Raw genomic sequence first — 18,689 nt, forward strand, 5'->3', positions numbered from 1 at the left:
AGGAGAGGGAGAGAAGGAGGGAGAGAAGGAGGGAGTGAAGGAGAGGGAAAGAGGGAGAGCGGGAGGGAGGGAGTAAAGGAGAGAAGGAGAGAGGGAGAGAGGGAGAGAGGGAGTCAGGGAGTGAGGGAGTGAGGGAGTGAGGGAGTGAAAGAGAGAGAGGGAGTGAAAGAGAGAGAGTGAGTGAAGGAGAGAGAGGGAGTGAAAGAGAGAGAGTGAGTGAAGGAGAGAGGGAGTGAGGGACTAAAGGAAAGAGAGAGTGAGGAAGTGAAGGAGAGAGGGAGGGAGTGAAGGAGAGAGGGAGGGAGTGAAGGAGAGAGGGAGGGAGTGAAGGAGAGAGGGAGGGAGTGAAGGAGAGAGGGAGGGAGTGAAGGAGAGAGGGAGGGAGTGAAGGAGAGAGGGAGGGAGTGAAGGGGAGAGGGAAGGAGGGAGTGAGGGAGTAAAGGAGAGAGGGAATATGGGAATAAAGGAGAGAGGGAATGAAGGGAAGAGAGAGGGAATATGGGAATAAAGGAGAGAGGGAATAAGGAAGTAAAGGAGTAAAGGAGAGAAGGAGAGAAGGAGAGAAGGAGAGAAGGAGAGAAGGAGAGAGGGATAGAGGGAGTGAGGGAATGAGGGAGTGAAAGAGAGAGAGGGAGTGAAAAAGAGAGAGAGGGAGTGAAAGAGAGAGAGGGAGTGAAAGAGAGAGAGGAAGTGAAAGAGAGAGAGGGAGAGAGGGAGTGAGGGAATGAAGGAGAGAGAGAATGAGGGAGTGAATGAGAGAGAGTGAGGGAGTGAAGGAGAGAGAGAATGAAGGAGGGAGTGAAGGAGGGAGTGAAGGAGCGAGAGAATGAAGGAGGGAGGGAGAGAGAGTGAGGGAATGAAGGAGAGAGAGAATGAGGGAGAGAGGGAGGGGGAGGGAGAGAGGGAGGGAGAAGGGAATGAAGGAAAGAGAGTGAGGGAGTAAAGGAGAGAGAAAATGAGAGAGGAGGAAGTGAAGGGGAGAGAGGGAGTGAGGGAGTGAGGAAGTGAAGGAGAGAGAGGGAGTGAGGAAGTGAAGGAGAGAGAGGGAGTGAGGAAGTGAAGGAGAGAGAGGGAGTGAGGAAGTAAAGGAGAGAGAGGGAGTGAGGAAGTGAAGGGGAGAGAGGGAGTGAGGGAGTGAGGAAGTGAAGGAGAGAGAGGGAGTGAGGAAGTGAAGGGGAGAGAGAGAGAGAGAGAGAGAGAGAGAGAGAGAGAGAGAGAGAGAGAGAGAGAGAGAGAGAGAGAGAGAGAGAGAGAGAGAGAGAGAGAGAGAGAGAGAGAGAGAGAGAGAGAGAGAGAGAGAGAGAGAGAGAGAGAGAGAGAGAGAGAGAGAGAGAGAGAGAGAGACAGACAGAGAGAGAGAAAGAGAGAGAGAGAGAGAGAGAGAGAGAGAGAGAGAGAGAGAGAGAGAGAGAGAGAGAGAGAGAGAGAGAGAGAGAGAGAGAGAGAGAGAGAGAGAGAGAGAGAGAGAGAGAGAGAGAGAGGAAGTGATATGCACAACACAGTGTAATTACTGAAGTGGTCTCTTCCAGTACAACCTGAGCAGGTTCAACCTTACTCTCTGCGAAGACCCAAAGCCGAGGTAGAGGGACAGAAGCATGCAAGAACGTTCCCAGTTCACCGATATCGTCTTGGCTGCATACTGATGCCATGCACATCAACGACTTCTGTAACCTTTCGTCTACTTGCGACCCTCGAGTGAACCGCAAGTTTGCTTGAACGAAATGCAAAGTGTGTGCGCGGTAGCCTTCACATTCTACGCCAAAGTGGTTCCCAGACTCTTCGCTCTTCGATCCCCCGGCTGGGCGATTAGGTTTCCCTGCTCCCCCCCCACCCCCACACTAGCCCCCGCCTCTCTTCTCCCTCCTCCCCGGGAAATTATGTCAACATTTAATAGAATCGTCTGGTATCGGTCCACTGTTTCGGGGTTTCACCCTGTGGGCCCTTCTTTGAAGGTACCGTGGGCTTCTGGGGACCTCTGTACTTCGGGTTAGGTACGTAAATGTATATAGTTCTTTTTGATAATTATATATATATATATATATATATATATATATATATATATATATATATATATATATGTATGTATATATATATATATATATATATATATAACTAGCGAATTATTCATATATATATGTGTATATATATATATATATATACAAATACTAATAACAAAAGTAATAATGAAATGATGATGATGATGATAGTAGTAATAATAATAACAATAATAATAGTAATAATAATAGTAATACTAATAGTAATTATATCAATGATAATGATGATAATGACATCAATGATAATGACAGCGACGGCGGCGACGACGTCGATAATAATGATAATGATGATGATAATGATTGATAATAACTGATAATATACATACATACCTCACCTCCTCGTTTCTCACCCTATCCAGCCTAATAACCCTTGTCATACTTCTCAGATACAATCACTCCTTCATACAATCTCCTTATAGCATCCATTCCTATTTCTCATTACATTTTTTAACCCCCAAGGTTCTTCTCTCAATCTACATTCTACCTCCACCTCCACTCCTCCCTTTTCCTGCCACATTCGCACCCAAGTATCTAAAACTATCCACTTCGTCTTTTTCCCATACTCACTCCAATTTTACATTAATGATCGATAATGATAATGATAATAATAATAATAATGATAATGATAATGATAATAATAGTAATAATAGTAATAATAGTAATAATAGTAATAATAATATATTATTAATAATGATAATAATAATAAAATAATAATAATAATAATAATAATAATAATAGTAATAATAATGATAATAATGATAATGATAATGATAGCGATAATAAAGAAAGCTTCTCATTTTGTTAGATTAGTCCTGGATATTATTCGGGCCACAGAAACTCCTCTGAATACCTTAGACGCTTTCTTGAATAGGTAAGTTAGATGGTTCTCTAAGTTACGCAGCCCAGGTTTCGGACTCTCGAGGCACAAGTTGACCAACTAATGAGTGTCTTCGTCTCCTCTTCGAGAGATTATAGATTTATTTTGTGGTCTACATTGAGTTTGGAGGTCTTGAGACAAACGAAGCGTTGGTTTCTGGTCTTTAATCTCTCCGTCTAGACTGATCTACATCTCGGAACATTCCACGAGGAAAACACTGGCGGTTGCCAATGGTACTATTTACATACACATGGTGGCTGTTGCCAAATCAAAGAGCTATATACAATTTATTCTCTACTATCTACTGCCTACTCTACTTCTACAATGTACAATACATGAACTGAGTATGGACACTCAGTATTTATGCATAGGTTATTTATATACAAGCAATGAAAACACATATTAAAAATAATATTGGTCATATGACGACTTGCAGTTGGCAATTTGTACGCAGGTGTCCTTTCGCGCTCAGCCCAAATGACCTCGGTGAGGTCAGAAATAATAGGCGGTGCCGCGGAAGTTTTATAGAGAGATCGGACCTGACATTCTGTAGCTAATCTGTGCGTGTGAACGTGTGTAGGCTGGACATCTAAAAGACTGAATCTTTCCTTCAATCATCTTGCAACAGATCATCTACAGTGACCCATATTCACCAATTTTGTTACGGTAAAAGACGGGGCGATCGTACGAGGACGAGGACGAGGAGAGGGAGGGGGACGAGGAGGGCGAGGAAGAGGAGGAGGAGGAGGACAAGGAGGAGGAGGAACAAGAATGAAGAGGAAAAGGAAGAGGAGGAAAAGAAGGAAGAGGATGAAAAGAAAGAAGAAGAAGAAAAGATGGTAGAGTGAGAAGACTGGGAAGAGCGGGAATAGGAGGAAGAGGAGAAACATTAGACGAGGTTTGGGGTTGGGTGGACGGGTCTGACTGAGATTGAATGAGAGGAAAGGTGTAGGGATTCCATTGGTGGGCCGACTGGGGAGGTCAGAGGAAGGGGAAGAGGTAACAGAAGATGGGCAGCGAAGGAAAGTGGACGTGAAATGGGGGAAGAGAAGTAAGAAACGAATAGCTGACGTGTGTAGGAAGATGTTAAGATATTTAGATTCAATAGTTTTCTTTATCCTCGGGTGATTAGGTCCAGCCCCGGGCACAAGTGTGAACCGGTGATGCAACTCAAGTGTCTGAGGTAACAATTCCCAATCTTTTTATTCCTACGAACTCGATCAGGTACCACACACCATAACCGCAATCCCAACAGTCTCCTTACTTCACCAAGTTAGGATGCAAAAAATCAATGAATAAAAACACTATTTCTTGAAGGGTTTGGTGGCCCTTACAAGAAATGCTTACAAGCGACCCCTTTTGGGGTCACGACATCTGGTTCAGGAACCACTGGTCTAAGAGTTCTATTTCCAGCAGGGTCGTTTTTATGACCCCTCCTGGCTGCGGGACCTCAGCGACGGTACGATCTGGTATGTAGCCTACTGATTTTGGTTTGTCCAACAGACATATACAATCCAATCTGGTTGGATCCAACCAGATCTGTCCGGCGGCCTCAAGTCCAGATCGTACCGTGGATGGGGTCGCTTAGGGATATGATCAGCACTTTATGGAATAACATGGATACGTTATGTAATCTAGCACCTCACACAATTTGTGGGGAAAAAGAGTAAATGGTAAGATGAATAAAATGCAGAATAGATAAAAAAGAGAAAGAATTGTGTGCTTATCTTTTTCATGTGTTAATCTTTGGAAAGGTTTTGGTGTCTATGGGTAGATGCTTTATTGAGGTGGTTATGTTACATATTCTTATTTTTCTTAACTTTTTGGTTTGTGCAATTTGAAGCGTGTCCATGTTTGTTTTCTTGACTGCAGGGAACCATGTCAGAAAGACGTAGTCTCGTGTGGTTTTTATGGACAGTTTGTAAACTGTGATTAGTATTTCTTCTGGAATAACATGGATAGATTATGTAATCTAGCCCCTCACACAATGTGTTGAGAAAAAGAGTAAATAGTAAGTAAATAGTAAGATGAATAAAATGCAGACGAATAAAAAAAAGAAATAATTGTGTGCTTATCTTTTTCATGTGTTAATCTTTAGAAAGGATTTTGGTGTCTATGGGTAGATGCTTTATTAAGGTGGTTATGTTGCATATTCTTATTTTTCTTAACTTTTTGGTTTGTGCAATTTGAAGCGTGTCCATGTTTGTTTTCTTGACTGCAGGGAACCATGTCAGAAAGACGTAGTCTAGTGTGGTGCTTATGGACAGTTTGTAAACTGTGATTAGTGTTTCTGCTGGCCACATCCAATACTTTTGCTACAGATCTTAATGTGTTTATTTCTTGTTGGTATGACTTTCAGTGTTAAGCTTTTGATGTACGGGCTACATGTATCAAAAATAGGACCCAGGATTTTAGGTCTCTTGCCCGATGGAGGGAGTTGGCCATTCAATTCTGTTGACAGACATTTCTTAGTGTCTGGGGGTAAGCGATGTCACGGATGACTTCTGAGGGGAGGTTTCTCTTCTAGTTCGTCTTATCTATTGTTTAAATTAAATATACTTGAGTGAGTATTCTTAGCAGCTTTTTGCAGTTACTGGGTTGGGTTATTACTGTTAGGTCGTCTGCATGGATGAGCGCTTTGGTGTTGTGCTTTAGATCTAATCAATTATGAAAAGGTTAAACCAAGTGAAAGCATTGTTCCTTTGGGAAGTACTCCAGTCTTTTGGTCCTCGGTAATTGATTGTTTTTGGATGCTCTGTACTATTCCTGTATTAGTGATTTTTATAGTAATTGTCTGGGAACTTTATTGACATTCCTTTTTCTAATGAACATAAGAATGAAGAAGACTACGGGGAACCATAAGGCCTACATTAAGCTGTTCCACCATAACTGTTTTTTCATGTGGTACTCTCGACTAATACTTCTAAAACTTGAGTGATGTTCGTGAGAAGCGTGCAGATGGAGTGGACCTTCTTAGATCTATGTTGGTTTAAAAAGGTGAAAAGTTTTTTTTATTCTAAAAATCAGTCTTCCCATCCGCTTCGATACAGTGTTATTTTATTGTAAATGTGTACACACACACACACACACACACACACACACACACACACATATATATATATTATATATATATATATATATATGTATACATATATATACATATATACATATATATATATACATATATACATACATATATACATATATATATATATATACATATATACATACGTTTATATATATATATATATATATATACATACATACATACATACATGCATATATATATATTTCCATCCAAAGAAGCCTATTGGCCCACAAAAGCAATAACTATAAAGTGCCGAAGATTTTTTTTTTTTTTTCGGCTGTACCACTACAAAGGCTACATTGGTTGGTATCGGCTCTGGGCCAGTGAGTGTCAGAGCACAGAGGGCTGGCACCAGTGGGGGTTGCGTTGGGATATGTATCAGTGTGTTGGGGGGTTGGGGGTTGGGAGTTGGGAGTTGGGGGTTGGGGGGATGGGGTGGCAGCGGGTGTCGCTGGACAAGTTCAGTGAGCAGACCGACCCCTAAGTCCCACATGGCTTCTAGAGAAAATGACGCTTACCAGTTACGATCGAGTGTATACTCTATACACGAGATATGCACGCACACACGCGCACACACACACACACACACACACACATACACACACACACACACACACACACACACACACACACACACACACACACACACACACACACACACACACACACACACACACACACACACACACACACACACACACACACACACACACACACACACACACACACACACGTTTCTACACAAAACGATATCATTAATCCCTTCCTTTTCGAAGAAATGCCATAGAAATAAAAAGAATTGCCTGGCGGCAACGAGAATAGTATTGCCAAGTACTATCTGAGGATAGTGGCCTTTTATACTTCATTCTACCCTCACCAGATTTCATTCAGCCGACAGAATTAAACCTTATTCTTTGGGCGCAGCGAAAGTGCTAAAAGTTTAGGGCAATTTTTGGAAGCTAGCGTCTCTTCCAACGGCTTCCCGTACCAAAGAGGTGCCACAAAGATGAATGCAGCAGCCAGAATGAAAATATGGGTGCTACCAGATACGAAAAAAAATGTAAATAAATAAATAAATGAATAAATAGAAAAAGTATCACCGAGTACGCCCTTTTCATTACCTCATCCAATAGGGTCCCCCCTACCCGCCGACCGATCGTTCTACGGATTCCGTTCTGTGAAAATACCACCCGAGTTTATTCATCTCAAATCAGCAACTCCATCAACGCATACAATACGGTAACCCCCCCTCTCTACGGATTCTGTTCTGGCCAATTCCTTACAACTCGATTAACCGTACAGGAAGCGTCACCGTATTGGATGGTTTAATACTCGACCCTGACCGCTGTGCGACACTCAACACTCGTCATCGTGTGGGTCGACATGGCGAGATTGCACTCGTCGTTACCACCGCCGGTGACGACACACCGACGCGCCTCGTCGTCGTCGTCGCCGTCGTCGTCTCGCTGTTGTCGTTAGCCAATACACCTCGCAACATGGGCCGTTAAGGGACGGTAATAATTGAATGGGTGTTTGTATGTGAGTACCTGTGTGCGAGTGTTTATGTTTATGTGTACTTGCATAAAACACACACACACACACACACACAAACACCTGTTGGCCGTTCTAGTAGTCAACAAAAAATTACCAAGTATAGTCTTATACCTAAAGTGGCATATGGTGTGTGTGCGTATGGTTGTGTGTGTGTGTGTGTGTGTGTGTGTGTGTGTGTGTGTGTGTGTGTGTGTGTGTGTGTGTGTGTGTGTGTGTGTGTGTGTGTGTGTGTGTGTGTGTGTGTGTGTGTGTGTGTGTGTGTGTGTGTGTGTGTGTGTGTGTATGTGTGTGTGTGTGTGTGTTCTGCCTGACACGAACCCACCCGGACCCTTTCACGCGATACAGAGCAGAAATATAACTGATGGGAGATTACAACTATAGAGAGGTGAAATGGGAGTATATACTTATACACTTGTTTCATACACTGAATTAACGATTACTCATGCTGGGATTCGAACTGCTGACTGGGATCACGAGTCTACACAGGAATAGATTAAACCATAAAAACTTGCAGCAGCTAAGGTTATAACGCTGTGATCACAAAGTCCCTGGTTCCAGTCCCAGCAGGGGACAAATACGGAATCTGTCTGAGGCTTGTATAACAATGGAAGGTGTAATAACCAAATCCTTGTCCTTAATCCCACCTGGGTTAGTCATTTATCCAATCTGTCTGGAATGAGTTTGTAAATACTTATCCGATCAACGAGGGAATGCACATTTTAGCCAAAGCCTAGGAAAAGGAGTTGGGCTCGTTTCACACGTATCGACTTTTCCACGTGTGCCGTCCACGACACGACGTCGTGCTCTCAAATAACCATGGGTGTCTATGGACGCCTTCACATGGGGTCGTGGTTGTGACGTATGAAAGCGTCGTGTCGTGGATGGCGCACGGCGAAAAGTCGATACGTCTGATACGAGCCTTAACTCTTTCAAATTCACCAGTGCAGTCTGTATAGACAGCAAGAATTGATTTAGAGAAAATTAAGCCTGTCGGTCTTTTCAACTCATGACGCTCTGTTTTAGGAATTTATTCAACACGGCCTTAGCCCCTTCGGCTCTGCCCTCGCCTCATCTGAATAAAATCGCCTGACGTCATTCAGTACAAATGTCACATATTAGGCGAATTCCTCTGGAAATGGACACCACATTAACCCATTCAACTCCGATGACAAGATGTCTTGTCATTTGGTCAAATAAAACAAAAAATCATAAAACACCAAAATGTTTGATCAAACACCAGAAAAATATGACGTCAGTCCTCGCTTCGCTGCGAGCGAAGCGAGGATTGACGTCATATTTTTCTGGTGTTTGATAAAACATTTTGGTGTTTTATGATTTTTTGTTTTATTTGACCAAATGACAAGACATCTTGTCATCGGAGTTGAATGGGTTAAAACCGTCCAGAGCTAACGAGCACAAAATGTAAAAAGTGCGCCATGAGGTCATCGGTAGTCTTCATGAAAACATTTTTCCGACTTTTGTTTCACAACGAAAAAAAAAATAATGAAAAGGAAGGTGTGTGTGTGTGTGTGTGTGTGTGTGTGTGTGTGTGTGTGTGTGTGTGTGTGTGTGTGTGTGTGTGTGTGTGTGTGTGTGTGTGTGTGTGTGTGTGTGTGTGTGTGAGAGAGAGAGAGAGAGAGAGAGAGAGAGTGAGTGAGTGTGTGAGAGAGAGAGAGAGAGAGAGAGAGAGAGAGAGAGAGAGAGAGAGAGAGAGAGAGAGAGAGAGAGAGAGAGAGAGAGAGAGAGAGAGAGAGAGAGAGAGAAAAGCAGGGGTGAAGGAAAATAACTGTTCTCGCTGTAGATAATCTATCGTCTTGATCTGTCAGCCCCTTCCGTACAGGATGCCACCTCTTGCTTCACTCTGGTTGCCAACCACATTACCTCTTTCGTCTCCATAGGATCCCTTAGGTAGTAATGATGATGATATGGTTTAACGTCATAAACTCCCCCCTATCGGAAGGCTAGGACGGTGGCCCTCCCAGAGGGCTTTGTAGCGTGAAATTTAATGACCCATGCCTTTGGTTTAATTTCACCGGTGGCAGGATTCGAACCGCCATCCCCTCGACCTTCGCCGCAAGAAACGACGCCCTAACCGGCACAGCCAGCAAGTTTCCTTTGGTAGTAAAAGAGGTTAAAAATGATTGACGCTGTAAACTAACATTCCACTTTTATCTCCAAACGAGATGAAGTTTCGTCAAAGCGAAGAGCATAGAGATGATATTCCTGACACCCAGTCCATGTAACCTGATATGTGTGTTCTCGGTCTCTGACCTCATTTCCTTCCACTCCTCGGCCGGATGTGACGTCACGATCCATATACCTCCCTCCATACACACTGTTTCGCACGCACTAGAGAGTTCATAACCAAAACACGTCCGAAAGTGACCCATAGTACTTCAAAATTACACAAAAATGTTTCATCACTGTTGTTTTATTATAATCTTGCTTGGAAATAAATTTCGAAAGGAAACAACTGAAAAGAAAAATCTAATAAATTGTGGACATGGATGTGTATATATTTGCATAGCTCCGATATTTTCTGAATCACGTTATGGTTTAAACAACAGAATTTCTTGCTATGAATATACACATAATGAATAAATGTATAAATATAATGAATGATAATATATATATAGTAATAAAAATAATAATGATGTGTATATAATGAATAAAAATCTTAGGGAGCAACGAGAAGATAGCCCAAAAGCTCCCAGAAGTTTGAAGGGAAAATAAGCACAACATTTATCCAGATAGAAACATATCAAAGACGAAAGAAGGAATGGAAGTAAGAAATAAATAAGGCAAAGCTGCGGACGAGATCTGTGATGACATTTTGATATAATCTTATTAAAAAAAAAAAGGGATCTCGAGAAGAATTGCCACCCCAGGGTGACAATTCTTCATGTGGGCTATCCTAGGGTGATAATTCTTCATATGGACCATCCTGGGTTTACAATTCTTTGGTTGTATAAGTTGATGACAGTAAGTATAACCCTCATTCAACCTAACCTAACCTTATATTTATTCCACTGTTGATATTCGGTGTACTGGGATGACAATTCTTCAGGTGGGATCTCATGGGGTGACGATTCTTCATGTGAGCGTTCTGGGGTGACAATTTTTCATATGACCTACATAAAGCTAGGAAAATTTGTCAAGATATTTACCAAAAATAAACACTCGATGTAGGAAAGTGAAAAAGGGATGGAAATGGAAGTGATGAATAACGAAAGCAAACATATTTTACGGACGGAATCTGTGATCACAACTTGGAAAAAAATAAAAAAAAATCAACGGAGAGGATGTGGATAAAGATAATGGTACAAATTAGGAGGAAAGAGGACAAGGAAGAGATAAAGAAACAGGAGAAAAGGAAATAAGGACACTGAGGGTTAATTAACTCTTTCACTGTCGAGTATCATGAAATGAAGACATGGTTCCCTGGCGGAGTATTTTGAAAATCTAAAAATTAGTATTTACTTCCATGGTGGATTTTATAACAAAGACAACAATTGTTGCAGAAAATAGATATATGTAATAATACTAAATAAATTAATGAATATATAGTAGATAACAGATATCTAAATAAATCAATTAAATTAATAAATATATAATAGATAACAAATATCTAAATAAATCAAATAAATCAAATTGATCAAATAAATCAAATCAATAAAATCAATACAACAAAATTAAACAAATAACAGAATGAATAAATCAATAAATCAATAAACTTATAAAAAATAGCATACATCGTATGACTGGTACCCGGGTTTGGAAACGTACACCACTCAGGCAGGGCAACCTACCACTCTCTGGTCAAAACCTAAATAAATTTTCTTCACAACTGGACCTAACTCGGTCGACGAGTGACGCCGCGCCGGTCTCGTCGACATACTATTGTAGACACCCCTATCTGACCCTCAAGGCTAAGGTACACCACAACAGCAAGTTCATCCGTTGTTGTAGTCGTATTAAATCTATTTACAAAATAATGTCTATTATATAACTACTGTATTTGTAAACATATTGAATATAAGAAGGATGCATTTCCATAGGTCTGATGTTAATACTCAACAACTGAACACATATTTGTATAGTTCTGACATATGACTGTCCGCAGGGGTACCAACGGATCCGTCTGCGGTTGCACAGGTCCGTATATTAAAGCCCGCGACGTCCGGCATGATGAGAGGAACAGGCCATCGTCCCTTACGTACTCCACGGGGGCAAAAGAACGATGGAGGGGTGGAGAGGGACCTGAGGGACTGGAGGGAGGGTGAGGGTGAGGAAGAGGGACTCTAGGGAGTAGGGGGAAGGAGTGAGGCTCAGGCTCGACCGAGAGACAAGGACACGACGGCAAGCTTGAGTACCTGTGTAGCCGGACTCCTAACTTCAACAACAGACTTACTGTTTACTTGCTTTTTAAAGCGAGAGTTACCACGATACACAGGTTTTATTTTCACAAAACTTCAATATATCACAACGTAAAAGACATGTATGCATCAGCAATCAAAATCCTATCTACTACAACGAAAGGTACATTAATACACTAGTTTTATTTTTTGTAGCATTTCAATATATGAAATAAATACTGACATATATTATATACATGCTAAGAATAGAACAACTATCTACGAACACCTACGGATAACACAAGAATGCCGTCGAACTTTGTATACTGGCTGTACGTGGAGCTTACATTACAAAGCGTGAGCATCGCATTTTACACAGGACATAATCCGTGGCTTATCGCTGGTAGTATATATGCAAGGTATGCAAAAAATGTACTCGTAAAAACTAAAAAAAAAATGCATATACTCGCAAAAGAAGTACACTTTTGTTTGTACTAGACGTATGTATTAGAATGTTTAAACATACATACGTGTGTGTATTCACTTGGTCTTTGGATCACGTGTTGGACTCGTGATCGACAGCTATTTCCCTCCTGGAAGAGAGCTCAGAGCTCGTAGGTCCGATCTATGTGTAATGCTATGACCTTGCACACACACACACCCCCAACTCCCCGCCCACGAGAGTCAGAGTAACGACCCGAGGCACAGCGATACCGAAATAATTTCGGCCCTGGGCAGGATTCGAACTGGGTACTGGGAGCACTTCTACTTCCCAGTTCATCGCTCTACCAACTGTGTGTGTGTGTGTGTGTGTGTGTGTGTGTGTGTGTGTGTGTGTGTGTGTGTGTGTGTGTGTGTGTGTGTGTGTGTGTGTGTGTGTGTGTATTATTGCCACTAGGAACATTGTCACTGGGACCATTGCCAATGTGGGAACATTGCCACTGGGAACATTACCCATGTGGGAAAACTGCCACTGGGAACATTGCCCATTCTTTTCAACACATGTGTGTAGCCTTATAGTTGAAATTAAGGATAAGAATTGTTTTGAAAAAATCAAGCTTTTATTTAAAAAGCAATTAATGATTTATCTAAAAAGCATTATGATATCTAGAAATTGAATTTATATAAAGGTGATAGTATAATTAGAAATTGAATAAATTTACAATTTAATAAATGATTGTTCAAACAGCATTTAGAAATTTATTTAAAATATTTGCATGTTATATGCAATAGACTTCAAATATACCAATTGATCATGGGCATTTCCATAATTATCAACAATATTTCTTATGCGCGCATTAATGTCGACATTTTTTATTACAAATGCAGAGCATTTATTTTATTACAAATGCAGAGCATTTATTTTATTACAAATGCAGAGCATTTATTTTATTACAAATGCAGAGCATTTATTTTATTACAAATGCAGAGCATTTATTTTATTACAAATGCAGAGCATTTATTTTATTACAAATGCAGAGTATTTATTTTATTACAAATGCGGAGCATGTCGACAGGAGAACCCTAGGTCCACAACTAGGTAAGATGCGAAGAAAAATATATATGATAATGATAAAAGAAATAACATAAGATAAAATAAATAAGATAAAAATTATAGTAATATAAATAATAATAAATAAAATAAATGCATAATACACAAACAGGTAAATAGTAAATAATAATAAATTGACTTGGTAAATAATAATAAATGAAAATCAAGTAAATAATACACAGACAAATAATAACAAACAAATAAACAAATAATATAAAATAAATGTCAGTCATTACAGCATCTTGCTTAGATGCTTTTCTAAACGAATCTTAAAGCTTCGAACTGAACTACATTGCACTGCCTCTGCAGGAACTATATTCCATTTATTAACTACACGGTTGGCGAAGTTGTTTCTACCCACTTCCAAATTAAATCTATTTCCCGACAGTTTGAGACCATTATTTCTTGTCGGATTCTCATTCTGTGTAAGAATTTTGTCACTTTAGATGTTGTCAATCCCCTTTAGAATCTTAAAGACCTGTATCAAGTCACCTCTGAGTCTACGCTTTTTTAGGGAAAACAGATTCATATGTTTTTGTCGATTTTCGTATGATCTATTTTTTATATTTGGAATCAATTTTGTGGCTCACCGTTGTACATTTTCCAATCTGTCAATGTCTTTGATGAGGTTCGGTGACCATACGGAAACAGCATATTCCAAATGTGGACGAACTAACGATTTATAGCTTGTTAATGAGAGACGGACTTTTGAAGTCAAAGGATCGCACAATCTGTCCTAGAATCTTATTTGTTTTCTCAGAGGCTGAAATACACTGCTTAGATGATTTGAGATCGTTACTGATAATTACGCCGAGGAAAGGGTCACCACGTTGAAACTATACATGCATGGCTGTAGCAAAGCTTTCCTCCTATTTCAATGTAAGGATAATTTTCCAAAGGTTAGGGTGAGAATTACTCATAGATTTATTTAACGCATTATGAAATGCTTCAACACTATTATTGGTACGTGGTAAAGCTAGTTTAGTTCGACTGAAAACATTCCAGAAAGCAATTGGAAACATAGACTGATCTCTGCGTTGGTTGTTTCTTCTTCATCTTAATACCCCTATGTAAGTAATTTCAAAGTATAAGATAAATACCGATGGTATACGTTCATCCTCTGATAGCTTTTCAAAAACTTCAATAACTTCATCGGGTGGTACAAATGCAAGTGCGGAAAAATGCCTCATTAAAAGAGTGAATGTATTATCGTTGTGATATTGTTGTTCATAACCAAGATCAACAACTTTACTGCCTTTCTGTATAATGACTTAAAGAAGTGAAAGAAACAGCCATTTAAAATTGTATTTGGGTAAACGCATTTTAGTACATTGATATTGCAGCTCATCCACGAACATATCACTTCCACGTTCACTTTTTATCACGCGTGCCATAATGGGTCTTATCTTAGAATGAATAAATTTATTTTAAAACCGTAAACAATTCAAAGCCAAAAATTTTCAACAAAGTTATGTAAACAAAACACCAACGAAAAATTGCTGTAAACTAGCTTAAAAAATGTAAATGGTAGTTAAGTGGTAAACTAGCTAATTCTATTTTAATCAAAGTTAAATGTCTGTTTAAATAAAAGTTATTAAAAAATGGGCACTTTCATATTGGCAATGTTCCCAGTGGCAATGTTCCCACATTGGCAATATTCCCAGTGGCAATGTTCCCAGTGGCAATGTCCCCAGTGGCAATGTTCCCAGTGGCAATGTTCCCAGTGGCAATGTTCCCACATTGGCAATATTCCCAGTGGCAATGTTCCCAGTGGCAATATTTCGTGCACGGTATGTATGTGTATATGTGTGTGTGTGCGCGCGCGCGTGTATGTATGTATGCGAGTACATGTATATGTATGTATATATGTATGTATGTATGTATGTATGTATGTATGTATGTATGTATGTATGTACGTATTTATGTATGTATGTATGTATGTATGTATGTATGTATGTATGTATGTATGTATGAATCCATGCATGTACATATGCATGCAGATATTGTGTCTACCATATGTTCGTGTTTGTACACGTATATTTATATGTACAAATATATGTGTATGTAACGAATATGTATGTATGTATGTATGTATGTATGTATGAATCCATGCATGTATATATGCATGCAGATATTGTGTCTACCATATGCTCGTGTTTGTACACGTATATGTACAAGTATATGTGTATTTAACGAATATTCTATTATGATTAATTCTAGACAATGTTACTCTGCTAAAACGACGTCACATAATTGAAGTTTTGTCACGATTGAACCAAAAGACTTTATTCAGGTGATACGGGAGGGAGAATCGTCACCGCATTGAAGGTATTGATTTTTCTTGGCTCCCAATTAAAACATATCAATATCCACAACATCAGCTGGAAGATGAAGTAAATTCTCGGATTATTTCGAAATCCAACGTGCGATCACATTGATTAGTTGGATTCCTCCCGTCCACTGAATGAACAGCGATTCAGTTTCAGAACATAAACAAGGCTTCAGAAGCTTCGACCCAACTACCCATGAGACGCAGATAGAGTTCGACCAAACCTTCTGGCACGAAAGATAAAATTAACTGGTTACATGAATGACCACCATTCAGACTCTTCAGGTATACGGTATTCCTCTTTGACTTCTTGTACAAGTACCCCCTCTGAGCTACCCCAAAAGAAACATTACATAAGAACATAAGAATTGGAGAGAATGCAAGAGACCATAAAGCATAACTAGGCAGTTCCATCTCCCTTACCACCGTCATCCCTACCCATTATCTAATTCTCTTAAAACGATTAAGTGTTTCAGTGCTCACACATTAAATACTGTTGGTATGCCAGTTATTGGCTATTTCCTTTTTAAACCTAAAATTGTTCAATATAAATCCATAACGAGTCCTGCACTACTGTCTTGATATGATGACCTTGTCTGTATCACCGTTGATTTCCTATTTTTCTTCCTTTGTGTATTTATTTTCATAATTTTGTCAACGTGTCAGACTTAGTTATTTCACACCCAAGGCAACGCCAGGTAGTTCGACTATGATATGTATCTCATTATTATCAATTTCTGTACCACTCTGAACTATGCTACGTAGCCCCAGGAATATGAGCACTCCAGTCTGAAGTGCGCTGCACTTTACAAACATACAACAAAACATCAGAAACATCAGACCGAAGCCTGGACACACTTCTTATAAATCCGAGCAGCCAGTAAATGCAACTTACCTAAGCTTTTCCAGGAAGGAAGGAAGGCCTCTTGTCGCTTGTAGCCAAGTGCCTCTCTCGTGGCAGACGGCCGTCCAATGCACACCTACTCCAATCCCACTAGTCAGTCCAGAACAAATTACCCGCCTCCACAAATCCTAGAGGTCGGGTTTCATTCACTCGACCTTCTTTGGAACTCGATATTATTTCCCTAAAAATACTTTCCTCCACCACTGATCACTTGGCATTGTCTCCAGCAAGCTTCTCTGTGCTGAATCTTTCTTGTACTATATATAATATATACTTATATATATATACTTAAAATCTACCTCGTTTCACGCGATTTCAACTTTTCTTCACAGCCACTGTTCATTATTTTTTAACGAAATGATAAACACTGATGGTAACTTGCTTCTACATAATCATCACACTCAATTTTCTCTCTGCCACCACTGAGGATCGTTATAGTTCCTTACAGATATGTTGTACCGTTACATCTTTCCATGGCGTCATCACAGCCGTGTCCCTGAAAAGAAAAAAAGAAAATAAAGAAGACAAAGTCGACAAAGCTCGTGGGAAGTCCATAAACACTATTATTTGACATCGTAATAACGTGTAGAGCTACATATAGTCGACATTATCATTATCTTTTTAAATGAATCAAAACTGTTACACATTTTCTATACCAGATTGTTTGGACGATCTAATTAGTGTTAAAGTTTGGTACCCTCAACTCGTATGCAAAGTTTCATGGGGATCAGTTCAAAGCTTTTGCAACGCTTTTTTCAACATCAAATTTGGTCGGGTATTAATATGTGTACAGATTTTCCACTCGTAATAACACACACAGATACACACGCACACACACACACATAAACACATACACACACACACACACACACACACACACACACACACACACACACACACACACACGCACGCACACACACACATGCACACTCTTAAATACATATGCATACCAGCATATATGACGCAAATTACCCACGTCAATCGCGGAGAGATTAAAGCTCTGACAAGCTCCCCGGTTCTGAATGTTTGAAACATATTAATCATTTACAAACCGGAAAGGAACTTCAATTAAACTATAGAATTAAAAACTAGTCACTAACAACAAATACATTAAATACAGGCAAATTACTAAATATCTGTAAGCAGCTAAATAAGTAAAATTCACCGAAAGAACATACTAGAAGTTTTGCAAGTTCATTCTTCTCTATCTTCTCCCATCTGCTCTCCTCCTCGACCCTCGTCCTAGAAGGCGTCTTCTCCCTCGATCTCAGGGAGGAGGGAGGAGAGAGAAGGAGGGAGGAGGGATAAGGAGAAAGGAGGGAGTGGGAGATGGAGAAAGGAGGGCGGAGGGAGGAAGGGGGAAGAGGTGAGGAGGAGGGAGGAGGAAGGAAGAAGGAGGAAGAGTAGGAGGAAGAAAGAAGAAGGAAGAAGGAAGAAGGAAGAAGGAGGAAGGAGGAAGGAGGGAGGAAGAGGGAGGGAAAAGAGAGGAGAGAGGAGTCCCGAAACATTGTGGGTCATTTTTGAATGTCCGCAATAGTACACTCAGTATAGATGGACGAAAAAGAAAAAAATCTTGCACCACCAGGACCAGCGCCAAGCCATCTCACCCGGACTAGCCGTTTCCGAGATCAAGAGACCACCCTGTGACCAACCCCAGAGTCTGGTTTCTGGAGACAAGTCATCCGGTACACATGCAGTGTTTCACTGTTCCGGGTGTATACACACCAGTCCGGACACAAAAATGGGCACTGGTAACAAGGTTTCATTCTTTCGAGTTACGGCGCGCCTTATGCTTTATTCAGACAACGCACACACCAAAACTAATCTAATACCTTCTTGCTACTTATATACACACCACTCTTACACTAAAGCCTTTTATTTACTCGTGCACACATGCACGGCATTTCTGAATGAAGGAGGGTCATGTCTGTGTGGAAGAAGGCCTCGCCTAAGGTTCCCATCGACACAGTACAGTG

The 18,689-nt window shown here is 40.3% G+C and overlaps 1 protein-coding gene across 3 annotated transcripts in view; it reads right to left on the minus strand.

Annotated features, from left to right (window-relative positions):
* Positions 1 to 18,689, minus strand: part of cv-c (RhoGTPase activating protein) — a 1,018,432-nt gene that overhangs the window by 979,164 nt on the left and 20,579 nt on the right. For all 3 annotated transcript variants that reach the window (XM_076199563.1, XM_076199564.1, XM_076199562.1), the window contains exon 2: positions 16,705 to 17,209. The gene's annotated coding sequence lies outside the window, so the exon portion shown is untranslated. The remainder of the gene's footprint in view (positions 1 to 16,704; positions 17,210 to 18,689) is intronic.

Source organism: Oratosquilla oratoria, chromosome 16, assembly GCF_046742065.1.
Source record: "Oratosquilla oratoria isolate Oo_2021 chromosome 16, ASM4674206v1, whole genome shotgun sequence".
Lineage (NCBI taxonomy): Eukaryota > Metazoa > Arthropoda > Malacostraca > Stomatopoda > Squillidae > Oratosquilla > Oratosquilla oratoria.